The following is a 14,249-nucleotide window of genomic DNA, read 5'->3' as shown; positions in this document are numbered from 1 at the left end:
AAAGCTTTTGATCAGGATTCAAAGATAATCTGGACTGAATCGGGAGACATAATGGACGAATGGCAATGGGGTATGATTGTGAAGGACAGAAGAAGGATTAAGAGTAAAATATAGTAAAACAATATAAGAACTTCATAAGGTGATATTTTTTTGTTATGTGAAAAAAAAGTTGAAAGAAACTTTGACGCAGTGTACTTCAAAATAAGGTAATCATTTCGACAGATGTTTTGCTCAGAAAAGTGGTTTATAAAAATTATTTTACTTTTCATATATAAAGGGAAGCTTAATGCAGTTGAAATTGTTTTAGTATTGAGTAATATTTGTAATACACCATAATATAAACTGTTATTAAAACCCTTTAGGTAAATATGTCAATTCTGAGTTCCTAAGTTTCAATGCAAAATATTGTCAGTCTGCGTGCCGGGTTTTTTTTTTAAAAAAAAGTCTGAGAAATAAAAATTTTGACTACACAAAAATCCACACCTTGTGCGAGCACAGTGAAGCTGACTTAGAAGAGCCACTCAGCTGTGAACAGAAAAAGGAATTAATAACCTTTTATAGAAAACATTAGTTAACTTCAAGGATTAAATATAAACATAATGCTGTTCAATAATGAATTGTTATTTCTATAAAGTTTATTAACAGATATAATTACAAGAGCGCTATTCAACTCCGTAGCACTCGTAAGAATGACTCTACTATGCACAATAGTAACCGCAAATATGCCACCAAATTGCGATCAAGAACAAGTGAGCAGTGGAGCACTGTAAGCGAGTACTTTCTGTGGAACTTGAATTTATGGAAAAGGCACACAACGGGGGAGTCTATACGGATCTGCAAAGCAATCAGAGTTGGTACACTAGTTTAATGACAATTGAAAAATAAGTAAATGAGCAAAATTATGCAAAATACATTCAATATTACATTATTGCGATGCGTATAGAGGGTTGGTAACATATATGAACATCACTTGTTTCAAAACAATTTCGCAATTATTTGATGTTTACACAGGTCTTTATTGGAAACAAGAATGTTACAGAATGGGAATAGGAGAAAACAGTTGAAACAGGGAACAATTGCCAGGAAAAGGAGGTGAAGGGACCGGAGAACAAATTCCATATCCAGTTAACTTAGTCCGTGGACAGGACAGGAGTCAGGGCCAGCACATCTGCAGGAGATGGGTCGCTTGCAGGCTTCACCAAAGAACAGACAGATGCCTCTCTTCAGGCAGCATCATGTAGGAACTTCGAAGATGGGCTCATGGCAAAGTGTTCGAGGCAAATGTCCGGGCAGAGTCCAGGCTGCAGGTATAGCAGGTTCAAGTAGAGGCTAGCTGGGTCAGCGTCAAGATGGAAGTTGGAGATAGCGGTGGGCTGAGTCAAAAGGCGTGACACCACGTCCAGACAGTACGGTACCATGTCAGGTTAGGATATAATGCAGAGCATGCTACCGTGGGAACTGGCTAGGGCAAAGTGTAGTTTAGTAGCCCAGGACAGGCCATATTTATTCCATGTGAAAGGAGGACTGGTCACCTCTGGTTCAGGATAGCGTGATTCTCATCAGTTGCTTTCAACTCTACCATCAATCCTTGTTTATTACATGAAAAAGTTCATTAAATGTCGGCAAAGAAGTGTGGAAAATGGGGTATAATGGATGGTACCATGGGTCAAGAGTCTTAGGACGACTGTCAGTCATGTAGGTGTGTATGGGCGGAGTTGCAGAGGTGGAAGGGATTCGATAACAATAACGAGGGAAAGAGGTAAGCTAGAAGATAAGAAGGGACAGGTCATCAATACATGTGAACTTTCACAAGCTGGAGGGCGACTAGCCGCTAATGGCTTCTTGTAAAATTAGACTGGGGACCGAAGTACAAAGGAGAATTATAGAAAACGGGGCTCTATTCCTTTAAGTGCAAGTGATATTGCTTTAAACTAGTACATGGAAAGCTATACCTATCCTTCTACTTCTCAAAAACTGAATATGACGTAAAAATATGACAGAGCATATAACCAATATCCACGTTTTGCGGGTTATGATTTTTATTTATCCCTTTTTTTAAAGAATTAAGTTTTAGTTGCAGCAGTTGTTTGGAATATAGGTTTCATATTTGGGTTCAATGTCATTTTATATATGATTATCATTTTTAAAAGTCAAAAGTCAAAACGATCCGGTTCAGTCATCCCACAATACTACCTAACGGGCAGACGTCAGCCGGGTGACCCCAACTACCCTCCCCCAGCCTCTCCCCCTCCCAAAACAAAGAGTCTCTCGTGGTGGTAATCACTGGTATACAGCCTCATTATTCGCTTTTTGAGCAGAGACTTTACGCACAGAAGATCGTCGAGAGAAGCCTTTAAAAGGTCAACGCTTTCTACTTAACAACAAGTTAATTAGATGGAAAAAAAATCCCTATTACAACCAGGATCTTAAGGAGTACAAAATCCAAATGTAATTGTTTTCATCATATTTCTTTTATTTTGGTTGCCTGAAATGTAAATAATACTCGTCTAGTTGCTTTATATGCCATGATTCTTCCTTTATACAAGCAAACTGTCAAGGAGTAATTGTCTGCATTCATCACAGTTATATAAGGCATTAAAGCTTATTTTTCGTATCAGCCGTGCAGCACTGGCAGATGGGAAAGTTTCAATGTGTTATGCAGCAGACCCTTTGGAACTAAAGACGTGAGCAGTCTTCTTTTTGTAAAAACTCTTTCTTGATAAAGTGGAAGGTTGATTCTACTTATAACTGAAAAATAGCATTTCTTGTCTATTTTGTCCCATACCGTATTAGGTTTGATAATAATGTCCAATAGTAAAGCATTTCATAGAATATATATATATATATATATATATATATATATATATATATATATATATATATATATATATATATATATATATATATATATATCGAGCTACAATGTCCTTTAATATCTAATTCGCTCTTACCTCGGAATTAATATATTTTCATATATGCTTAACGAAGGGGAATTTTTTCTCGATAATAGATTTGCCTGGACCAGGGCGCGAACCTAGGATCCTTTCAAACCCAGGAACGTCAGTGAAGCTTTTCCTACACACACCTCTCGCGGTGGTGTAGTAGGAAAAGCTTCACTGACGTTCCTGGGTTTGAAAGGATCCATAGGTTCGCGCCCTGGTCCAGGCAAATCTATTATCGAGAAAAAATTCCCCTTCGGTTAAGCGATATATGAAAATATATTAATTCCAGAGGTAGAGCGAATTAGATATTAAAGGACATTGTAGCTCGATATATGTATATGAATCACGGAAATGTGATATGACTTATATATATATATATATATATATATATATATATATATATATATATATATATATATTATATATATATATATATATGGTGTGTGTGTGTGTGTGTGTGTGTGTGTGCGTATAATATATATATATATACATCACTATATATATATATATATATATATATATATATATATATATATATATAGATATATATATATATATATATATAATAAGTAAGTATATCTTAGTTTTTACCAGACCACTGAGCTGATAACAGATCCCCTAGGGATGGGCCCGAAGGATTAGATATTGTTTACGTGGCTAGCAAACCAACTGGTCACCTAGCAACGGGACCTACAGCTTATTGTCGGATCCGAACCACACTATATCGAGAAATAAATTTCTATAACCAGCAATAAATTCCTCTGATTCCGCGTTGGCCAAGCCGGGAATCGAACTTTGGACCACCGGATTGGCAGCCGAGCACAAAAACCACTCGTCCGACGAGGAACTAGAAAGATATATATATATATATATATATATATATATATATATATATATATATATATATAGTGTGTGTGTGTGTGTGTGTGTGTGTGTGTGTGTGTGTGTATACATATATATATATATATATATATATATATATATATATATATATATATATATATATATATATATATATATATATATATATATATATATATATATATATATATATATATATATATATATATATATAGATATATATATAGATATATATGTGTGTGTGTGTGTGTGTGTGTGTGTGTGTGTGTGTTACAGTCAATATCTAAATCCAAACAATTTGAAAAGTGACTGATTTTTTCAGGCAGTTTGTAAATTGCCTGGTTCACACCTGTCATTTATAAATCAGCTAAAAATAGCAGACAATTTACAAGTGACTAAATTTTGATAAATTTTCTTGGCTTATTGACCGAAATGATCCTGCTACTGGTCACAAATCCCCAACCCCGCCCGGCCGAGGAACGAACCCAGGTCCTTGAGTGTGTGTGTGTGTGCGTGTTTAACTAGCTGTTACCCTCACAGTGTGAGCTCAGAGCTCATTATTTCCTTGAGATATTGACTCATATGAAGTAATGAACTGAAAGCAAAGCAAATTATGTTCTTGAGTAACATTTTATTCTCTCAAACCAATGTAACGATATATCAAAATTAAAAATAAAGTATAAAATGTGACATTTTGAATATTATATCAGTTTTTATTCTTACAATTCAAGCCAGAGTGGCACCGACTATTGCACTTGTAACCTTCTTTGTAACATTTACAGCGATTTGTTTGACACTGTTTCTTGCCTACAGTACAGTTGCACTTAGCATAACCTTGACCACCAAACCTAGATGATTGCTGTACTACCTGACGTAGTCCTACCTCCTTGTCTGCACTCACTTCACCAATACTATACAGTTGCTGGCTGCAAATATCAAATTGGCTCCTACTGTAGCGCCCCTAGAACCTCATTAAAGGACAATGCCAGGGACAAGACCAACACACAACTGCTCCAACTAGCTAGCACACACACGCACATTGTTGCGGGTTCGTTGTTGTTGTTGTTGTTGTTGTTTAGATTAAGCTGCTTTATGCCAGCATGGGCTCTTGCTCAAGAGCAGCCCGTAGGTCATATGAATATTTTGCAGGTGGAAAGGTGATTTTTAAGAATATGAAGTGAGACTTAAATTATGATTTCAATGGGATATGAAGGTGAAATGGTATGGTTTGCAGGTGAAAGGAAAGGTGAACAGGCAAGGTTACAAACCCCTTTAAACCCTAAGGTACCCATTAGTAGAAGATAAAGATCAATAGTTGCGAGTCCTGGCGAGTTGGAGATAGCCAGTAAAAACGGAAAAAAAACGCGTAAATCTATAGAGTTCAAGTACCATATTTCATTATTCGATGAAAGGAAAAAAAAGCGCCAATCGTTAGTGATAGAGATCGACGAAAGAAAAACGAAATATTATCAGTTTTAGAAACAGTAAAACAAACGTAAGCATAAGCTAAAGCGGTAGTTTGAGTGACAGTTGAAATATTCGGTCGTTAGACGTGAGGCGGCCGAAAAGCGGAGGGGAAAGGAAGGATAATGAGTAGTAGAAAAAGATAATTACCCACTAAGCAGTAGAGCAATTAATGCAGGTGTCTTCGATGATCAATACGGTACTCTGGTCCGAGGAGACGATCCGGTAGAAGTATGCTGTTTGCTAGAGTACATTCAGAGTGCATATCCTTCGCCAGCATAGTTAATTGACTTGTTCTTGCATTTATCACAGTAGTCTGTAGTAGTTCATGAGAAGGTGTGAAGGACCTTGTTGGGATCACCTGAAGAAAAGCGACCCCAACACATGCTGGGGTCGCTTTTCTTCAGGTGGAAAATATTAGGGTCGCTTTTCTTAAGGTGGGGAATTAACAGTGGTTACAGTAAGGCTGTGGCGGAACGGCGCTTCGCGCCTTATCTGCATATTTAAAGATTCTTGGAAAGCTTGGTATGTTCAGGCAAGAGGTAATGTTGCGCTGCGCGCGCTAGCCACAGGGGTTACAGTAGGTTTGATTATTTTTGTACTGAAATTGCAAGACAATACACTTTCAATTAACTATTGATTATTTGTCTAAATTTGTGTTTTTAACAAATATTTAATAAAGTAGTTTTTAATGAATATATATCTATATTTTTTTCTCCTTTTTTCTATAATATTATGAGCTAAATTGGGTCACCTGAAGATTGGAGACACCAACAAGCAGGGGTCGTTTATCATCAGGTGGAAAGGAAAATATTGGGGTTCGGTTTTTCTTCAGAGGAAAATATTGGGGTCGATTTTCTTCAGGAGGAAATATTGGGGTCGATTTTCTTCAAGAGAGGTATTAGGGGTCGCTAATCTTCAGGTGATCCCCTTGTTGGTGTATCGCTCGTTCATCGATGTAGATAACTTCTCGGTCTGAGTCTCCATTTGTTTCGCTGGCTTTTCCTTGGTCTGGGTTGATGCTTCACAGTATGTGGGTCCATCTATCACCATTTCCTCGACGATTTCTTTGGGAGACTCTTCAGTTTGAGTTCCTGCCTCAACGAGTAAAGCCGGGATCGATGATGCAGGGGTTGGGGGAATAAACTTAGGGGTTGAAGGAGTAACCTTAGGCTAAGGTCGGGGGGGAGGGGGCGGTTGGAAGGGGTTTGGGAGGTTGGAGGGAAGGAAAAGATGAGGGATTGGGGATGTAATGACGGCGTTTGGGACGTTGTGCAGGGGAAGGTTGATGAGTTTTGGGTGGAGGAGGTAGATTGGTCCTTGGATCAATCCTTGGCTCGCTTGGTGGTCGTCTTGGGGGCGATGGCTGGCGTTGTTCAGGTCGTGCAGGCGGTGGGGGAATGCCCTTCATGCTCCAAATCTTCTCCAGTCTGACAGGGTTCGTTCATGATCAGACTTTTTAAATCACACGCACACACACCCACACACACACACACACAAAAGGACCTGGGTTCGTTCCTCGGCAGGGCAGGGTTGGGGATTTGTGACCCGTAGCAGGATCATTTCAGTCAATATGTCAATAAAATCTATCAAAATTTTAGTCACTTTGTAAATTGTCTGCGAGATTTTTAGCTGATTTATAAACTGACTGGGTGAACCAAGCAATTCACAAACTGCCTGAAAAAATCATTCTCTTTACAAATTGTCTGGATTTAGATGATATTGCCTGTAACATACATATATATATATATATATATATATATATATATATATATATAGTATATATATATATAGTATATATATATATAGATATATGATATATATATATAGATATATATATATATATAGATATATATATAAGTATATATATATATATATATATATATATATATATATATATATATATATAAGATATATATCATATATATATATATATATATATATATATAGATATATATATATATATATATATATATATATATATATATATATATATATTATATATATATATATATATATATATATATATAGATCACTATATATATATATATATATATATATATATATATATATATATATATATATATATATATAATAAAACATATATATATATATATATAATATATATATATATATTTGATATATATATATATATATCTATATTATATATATATATATATATATATATATATATATACTATATATATATATATATATATATTATATATATATATATATATATATATATATATATATATATATATATATATATATATATATATATATATATATATAATATATATATATATATATATATATATATATATATATATATATATATATATATATATATATATATATATATATATATATATATATATATATATATATATATATATATAGTATATATATATATATATATATATATATATATATATATATATATATATATATATATATATATATATATATATATATATATATATATATCATATATGATATATATATATATATATATATATATATATTATATATATATATATATATATAGATATATATATATAGTATATATATATAGATATATATATATATATATATATTATATATATATATATATATATATATATATATATATATATATATATATATATATATATATATATATATATATATATATATATATATATATATATATATATATGTATATATATTATATATATATATATATATATATATATATATATACTATATATATATCATATATATATATATATATATATATATATATATATATATATATACATATATATATATATATATATATATATATATATATATATATATATATATATATATACTATATATATCTATATATATATATATATAGAATATATATGTAAGTATATATATATATATATATATATATATATTATATATATATATATATATATATATATATATATACTATATAAATATATATATATAATATATATATATATACTATATAGATATATATATATATATCTATATATATATATATATATCTACATATATATACATATATGTATATATATATATATATATATATATATATATATATATATATATATATATATATCACTAACTTGATTTTTTTTTTTTTTTTTTTGTTTTTACTTTTTTCTATGTAATTTTACATTTGTAAATACTAATGCTATTCTCTCTTCCATTAGGTACGGCATCAAGCTTGTGTTAGCGTGAGACGCCGATTCACATTACATGTGTAATGCGATTGCTTACCTGGGAAGGACACAATTAGTGTGCCGCGAGAACAAACGTTAGGAGAAGTGTTCACGCCGCTCAGTGACGACGGATAACTTCTTCGCGACGTAACCGCTCGCCTTGGCACTACCTGAGGATGGCATGTATTTGTTTGGCATCATTCGACAGTAACCTTACATTCCTAAGGAACTTTCTGAGAAGGTGCTCCTCGTCAAGGACTCCGTAGCCGTGTTGAGTTTCCTACATCACGATCCGTCTGAGATCGAAAGAATGTAGACGGACATTCAGATATATAATGCAACAAAAAGGGGTGTAGACACATTCGATCAGATGTGTTCTACATCAAATTGTGTTCGTAAGACACGCCGCTGGCCACTTTGTCTTTTCTACGGAATATTGGATATAATTATGGTTGATTCTTATATTCTCTATTCGTCCCTGCCATCATCAAAGTGTACAACAAGGCCAAGGTTCCTCAAGGAGATTGCCCTTGAATTTTGTGTTCCCCTTGTAAGTCATCGGTATTGAACGTTGACCAACTTGTCCAGGCTCCTGCATGTGCTGATGGCGGATACATTCAGGCTGGCTGAGCTGGAGCATAGACATCTTCCTACCGTTGGCCGCATCAAGCTGCCCAACCGTGTTCGCTGCCAAAGCTGCCCATCTAAAGAAGTCCGCAAGACAAACGGCGTGTTTGCGGTGCAACGGGCCCGACTGCCTGCAGCATCAAACTGTCGTGTGTACAAAGTGTGTCTTCTATGTAAGTAAGTTACATCATGAAACTTTTTTTTTTTTTGCATATATACTATAATTTTAATCTTTACAAAACATATATCATCCATTTTTTACCTAAAATATTACAATATTTTTTTTTACTTTTGTCGATATTATCTCAAAATTTTCGAAATTATTTTGGTCAGATTTTTTTTTATAGCTGCAAAATATGTTCAAACATCCAGCAAACCATAAAAGGTTCATGCAAATCCACGAACAATTAGATAACTAAATAACACCTCGAATTTGACATACCCTTCTTCCATTTCAGGTAGCAAGTTTGGCCGTTGCACTTGTCGTGGTCGGGGGCCATTTTGTTTGTATATCCGAAAGGTAAGTTGCCATATCGCTATATATTCTTATTTTCTGTAGAATTTGTGATATCTGGTAGATTTTCATGCATAAATATCATATTTTGTACTAATTACAACGAATTTTATAAGACATTTTCCTGGTGAAACTAGGTCAACGAATGACCTTTACATAGCCTTAAGTTTTTTGGGTCAGAATTTTTTCTGGATGACTGCAAAATAATGTTCAAATATCCAGCAAGTCACCATAATAGTTTTATGAAAATCCACGCATAATTAGATAAGTAAATAACACACTGAAATTTACATTCCATTCCTCCATTTCAGGTGGTAGATGTGACCGTCGGAGTAGGTGTCGAATGCGGCCATTTTGTTGGCATATCCGAAAGGTAAGTTGCTATATCTCTATATATTATTGCTCTTTATAGAATTTGTGGTACTCTGGTAGATTTTCATGCATAAATTTCATATCTTATAATAGTTAAAACGATTTTTATAAGAAGTTTTCATGGTGAAAATAGAGGTCAAAAAATTACCCTGATATAACAGCAAATAACATCTTTGTGAAGATTTTTTTTTCCATAACTCCGTTCTTGGATAAATATGACTTTTATTCTATAAAAAAAAAAAAAAATAGCCACTTCCTATTTCATTTAGGTACCAACAAATTTTGTGAAATTTTGAATTTTTTTTTTTTTTTTTTTTTTTGGGGGGGGTGGGGGGGGGGGGCAAAAAAACTTACCCTTTATCTCTCTTTTCAGATTTTGACCTCTATGGGTCCGACACCTTTTCTGGAGTCACATATTCTAAATAGTAGTTTTATGAATGATTCCCTCAAATTTTGTGTGTATATAGCTTATTTTGTATATTTTGTAATTATTTTCGTAAATTATTCTTTTGTAAATATTTTTTAAATGTATTTGTAATAATTATTTAGTTTGTAGATGGGTATTATTTATCTTTTCAGTGGTTTTCTGTAATACTTAAATGTACGGATTGCATTTCTTGTTTTTCAAAACACTCTTTTTCGAAGATAAGAATAAAATTGACAATGAGTGGCCAAATATTTTTTCTTTTAATTTCTTTCAGAATCTGAAAGCACCCAGACAAAATGTTTTCGTAAATGTGTCTTTGTTCTACAACGCACGTTCATTTGCAGCTATTTAGACTGAACGGTTTTCGATTAAGATCCTTAGAAAAACTAGAACGAACTGAGAAACGGAAGTTTGGAGAATTGAATTATATGATATGGGAAATGATGGAAGTTGGAGGATGTTAATAACGTTTGAGAGAAGGGCGAATAACGGATGAAAAAGAGAGAAGTAGGCAAGCGAAGAGGCATCCATCAGGCTCTGGATATTTCCTGAATAATTTAGTAAATTTCGTTATAATTTTCTCCGAAATGTAATATTATGAGGAAATGATTGTTTAAAAAAAATACAGATGCTGAATGCTTTTACTTTCCAGATCCAAATACTGAAAAAAGAATATAGCTTGATTTCATGGTCGACTGCAAAAATAAGTTACCACTCTCTCATCTTAACAAATCTTTAAAAACTTTCGCTTCCTTATGAGTTGCAAACTTCATGAACAGGTCAAGTATCTTGCACTGTTTCCTTTTAGCGTTCTAGTATCGATTTGTTATTATTTGCAACATTTACAAGGAGAAAAGTCTCGAACGGTCAGGGTAAAAAATTGCGGCCATGGACCGTTTTACCACAAATAATAATAATTAAAAAAATCTAAGAAAATTTCGAGGTAAATAAGTGAACATATTCAAAATAATTCTTACATTTTAGTTCACAAAGATACACAGAGAGTAAAATGAACCAAAAGTAAATTAAAAAAGACACTGATTAGACAACAGTTGATTCAGTTCCATCATTCCCTCTGTTGTCCATACCAAACAGACTGTTTATATTGTATTAATCTCTGGGAAAGTTATTTTCGTGTTAAACCAATGTAAGATTAATCGCTTTCCAGGCATACTTCTGTTTTTACCATGTAGATAACCATAACCACAGAATAAACTGGAATTTGTCACATATAATCTATAGCAGCAAATGTCGTCAAAAAAGCCAGATGATAGAAATTGAACATCCCAAAGGGCACCTAGGATTCAGATATCATAGATAAAATCTTCCTTCTGCCAATGCTTAAGAAGATCACAGATAAATATTAACTAGGGTGATCTGTTCAACAGCTTACCAGTTGATGGATCTCTTGGTGTAAATACCACCTTTTCTGTAACTTTTCTCATTCACTTCCTGCCTGACAAGAGACAGCAGTCTCTGAAATATAGTGCTTACTTTCTATATTTTGGCGTTTTTATGGGCTCCTTTAATTCTTTTATTACAACATTTCTACCTGTCACTTTTGACCCATTAAGGAAATGAACTGCCATCCTATATTTCTCTGCTCGGATCCAGAAGCCAAGCCTGTTTTTCACAAGTTTGAGAAAAACTGATTAGACTACACCAGCTGAAAAATCAAACAAACCCTTTTTAGAAGAATGCCTCAAGGACCGAGTACTTCCAAAAATGTACTAATTCGGGAGATGGACTATGCAATCGGACCCCTTCCCACTCTCACACAAGATTTTCCTGTAGGAAAGAATTACAGACACGAAACACGACATCTTTGTACTACGCAGAGTGATGTATGAAACCCAGTCTAATCTTCATCGCCTTACAATGGGACCAAATATATAGGTATCTGGCTTAATTTTGTTCCAACACTGCTGCCTACAAAAGTGCGACTCATTCCAACAGACTTTCCCCGTAAGTTAAATAACTTAATAAACAATAGCACCTGGATTAATCTTGAGCAACGAGAAAAAGCTTTCAATTTATCTAGCATCCCCCTTACTGTAAAGCAACACTTAGTCTAAAATCTAGGCTTATCCTTTGCCCTTATGCCAGACCATAAAAATAACCTAGACTTTATGGTTGCTTTTGATAAATTCATATCGGATAAAAATTACAGCCGTGAAGAGATATGTTTAAAAGACATTTTTCTAAAACTGACCTTGATAAGAAATACCCTGTCCCTCGTAGATTTATAATGCCATACACTCGCTAAAAAAGTTAGACGTTGTAAAAAGTAGACATAACAAAGATGACAAAATTATAATTATGGACAGACTTTTACCTCGAGGAAATCAACAAATTCCTTAGCGGACACAAACACTTACGATAAATTGACGAAAAATCCCCTAAAACATGTCCCACAGTTTTTGTTTAGGAAATTAAGATGAATTGAACAAAACAAAAAGAGCATTGAATTATTGGAGAAATTTAAGGTCATTAACCCAAAACTCACAAAGATAATAATTCATTTAGAACAATTGTCTCATGTGCCTAAGCTTTCAATTATGAAACTTATAAAGGGTTAGCTGGCCTCCTTTCCCTTTCTTAGGCACTTTTTCTCCCAGTCACATTAAACATTCGGAAGTTTTTAGCACAGATTCATACAAATACATATACCACTTCACAACCTAAAATTTTTAAGCCTCTGTGTAGATTCCATATTCACAAAAGTACCAGTACAGGACGTTCTACAGTTTTTGATGGGAAAATCAGCCCTCTGTTCACATCATTTCCCATTGGATTTTGACAAAATAATAAATTTAATGGAATTATGTGTATCTAACAATATATTTTCATTCGGGGAGTCATTCTATAAGTAAAAATTCGCGTGAAGCTGGGTAGCCCTTCAAGTCATGTTTTAGCCAATTTATACATTGAATACTTTGACCCTATAGTAATAGATGCAATAAAATCCAAAAACATGCTGTGTACCAAATGTGTAGATGATATTCTAACTTTTTGGGATAATAGGTGGACAATTTCAATGAAGTCCTTTGAAAATTAAATGTATTAGTGCCCAGCATCCAATTTAAAGTTAAATGGGAAACAGAAAAAAAAATTTCCTTTCTTGATGTTTTAATAATTAGAGACACGACAGAATACAAATTTACCATACACAGAAAACCATTATTCTTACTTTTACACATTCACTGCTTTAGTTATCATGACATTTCTATCAAGACCCTTATGAATTTGTTACCCAGATTTCCTGGAAAAGGGATTTGGACTTATTCATAACCAGCTTCCGTCTTTAAGGTATCCTGACAATATAACTGAGATAGTGACTCATAAAGCAGACACAATTTTCTATCGACGCCACCAAGATGTCTTAAACCTGAACAGGATTAAGACTGTGACACAGGCCCTTGGAATATCAAACGATTTTGCCTTTACTTACCCAAACGTCCAGCAAAAGCCAATCCCCAAAGACACAGGAGTATACAAAATCCCATGTTTGGACTGTGACCAATATTACATCGGTTTTACAGTAAAATCACCTCCACAGAGTTTAATACTACATAAACAGTCAGTTAGGTATGGAAAACAGAGCTCAGCTATTTTTAACCATATAAATAGCCATAACCACAGAATAAAATGGATTTTGTCATATATAATTTATAGCAGCAAATGTCGGTACAAAAGCCAGATGATAGAGTCAGCCATGATTAAACAAAGACAGATAATGAACATATCAAAGGGCGACTGGGATTCAGATAACATAGATAAAATCTTCCTTCAACCAACTCGTAAGAAGATTAAAGAGAAAT

Source organism: Macrobrachium nipponense, chromosome 11, assembly GCF_015104395.2.
Source record: "Macrobrachium nipponense isolate FS-2020 chromosome 11, ASM1510439v2, whole genome shotgun sequence".
Lineage (NCBI taxonomy): Eukaryota > Metazoa > Arthropoda > Malacostraca > Decapoda > Palaemonidae > Macrobrachium > Macrobrachium nipponense.
This window is presented reverse-complemented; position numbering follows the sequence as displayed.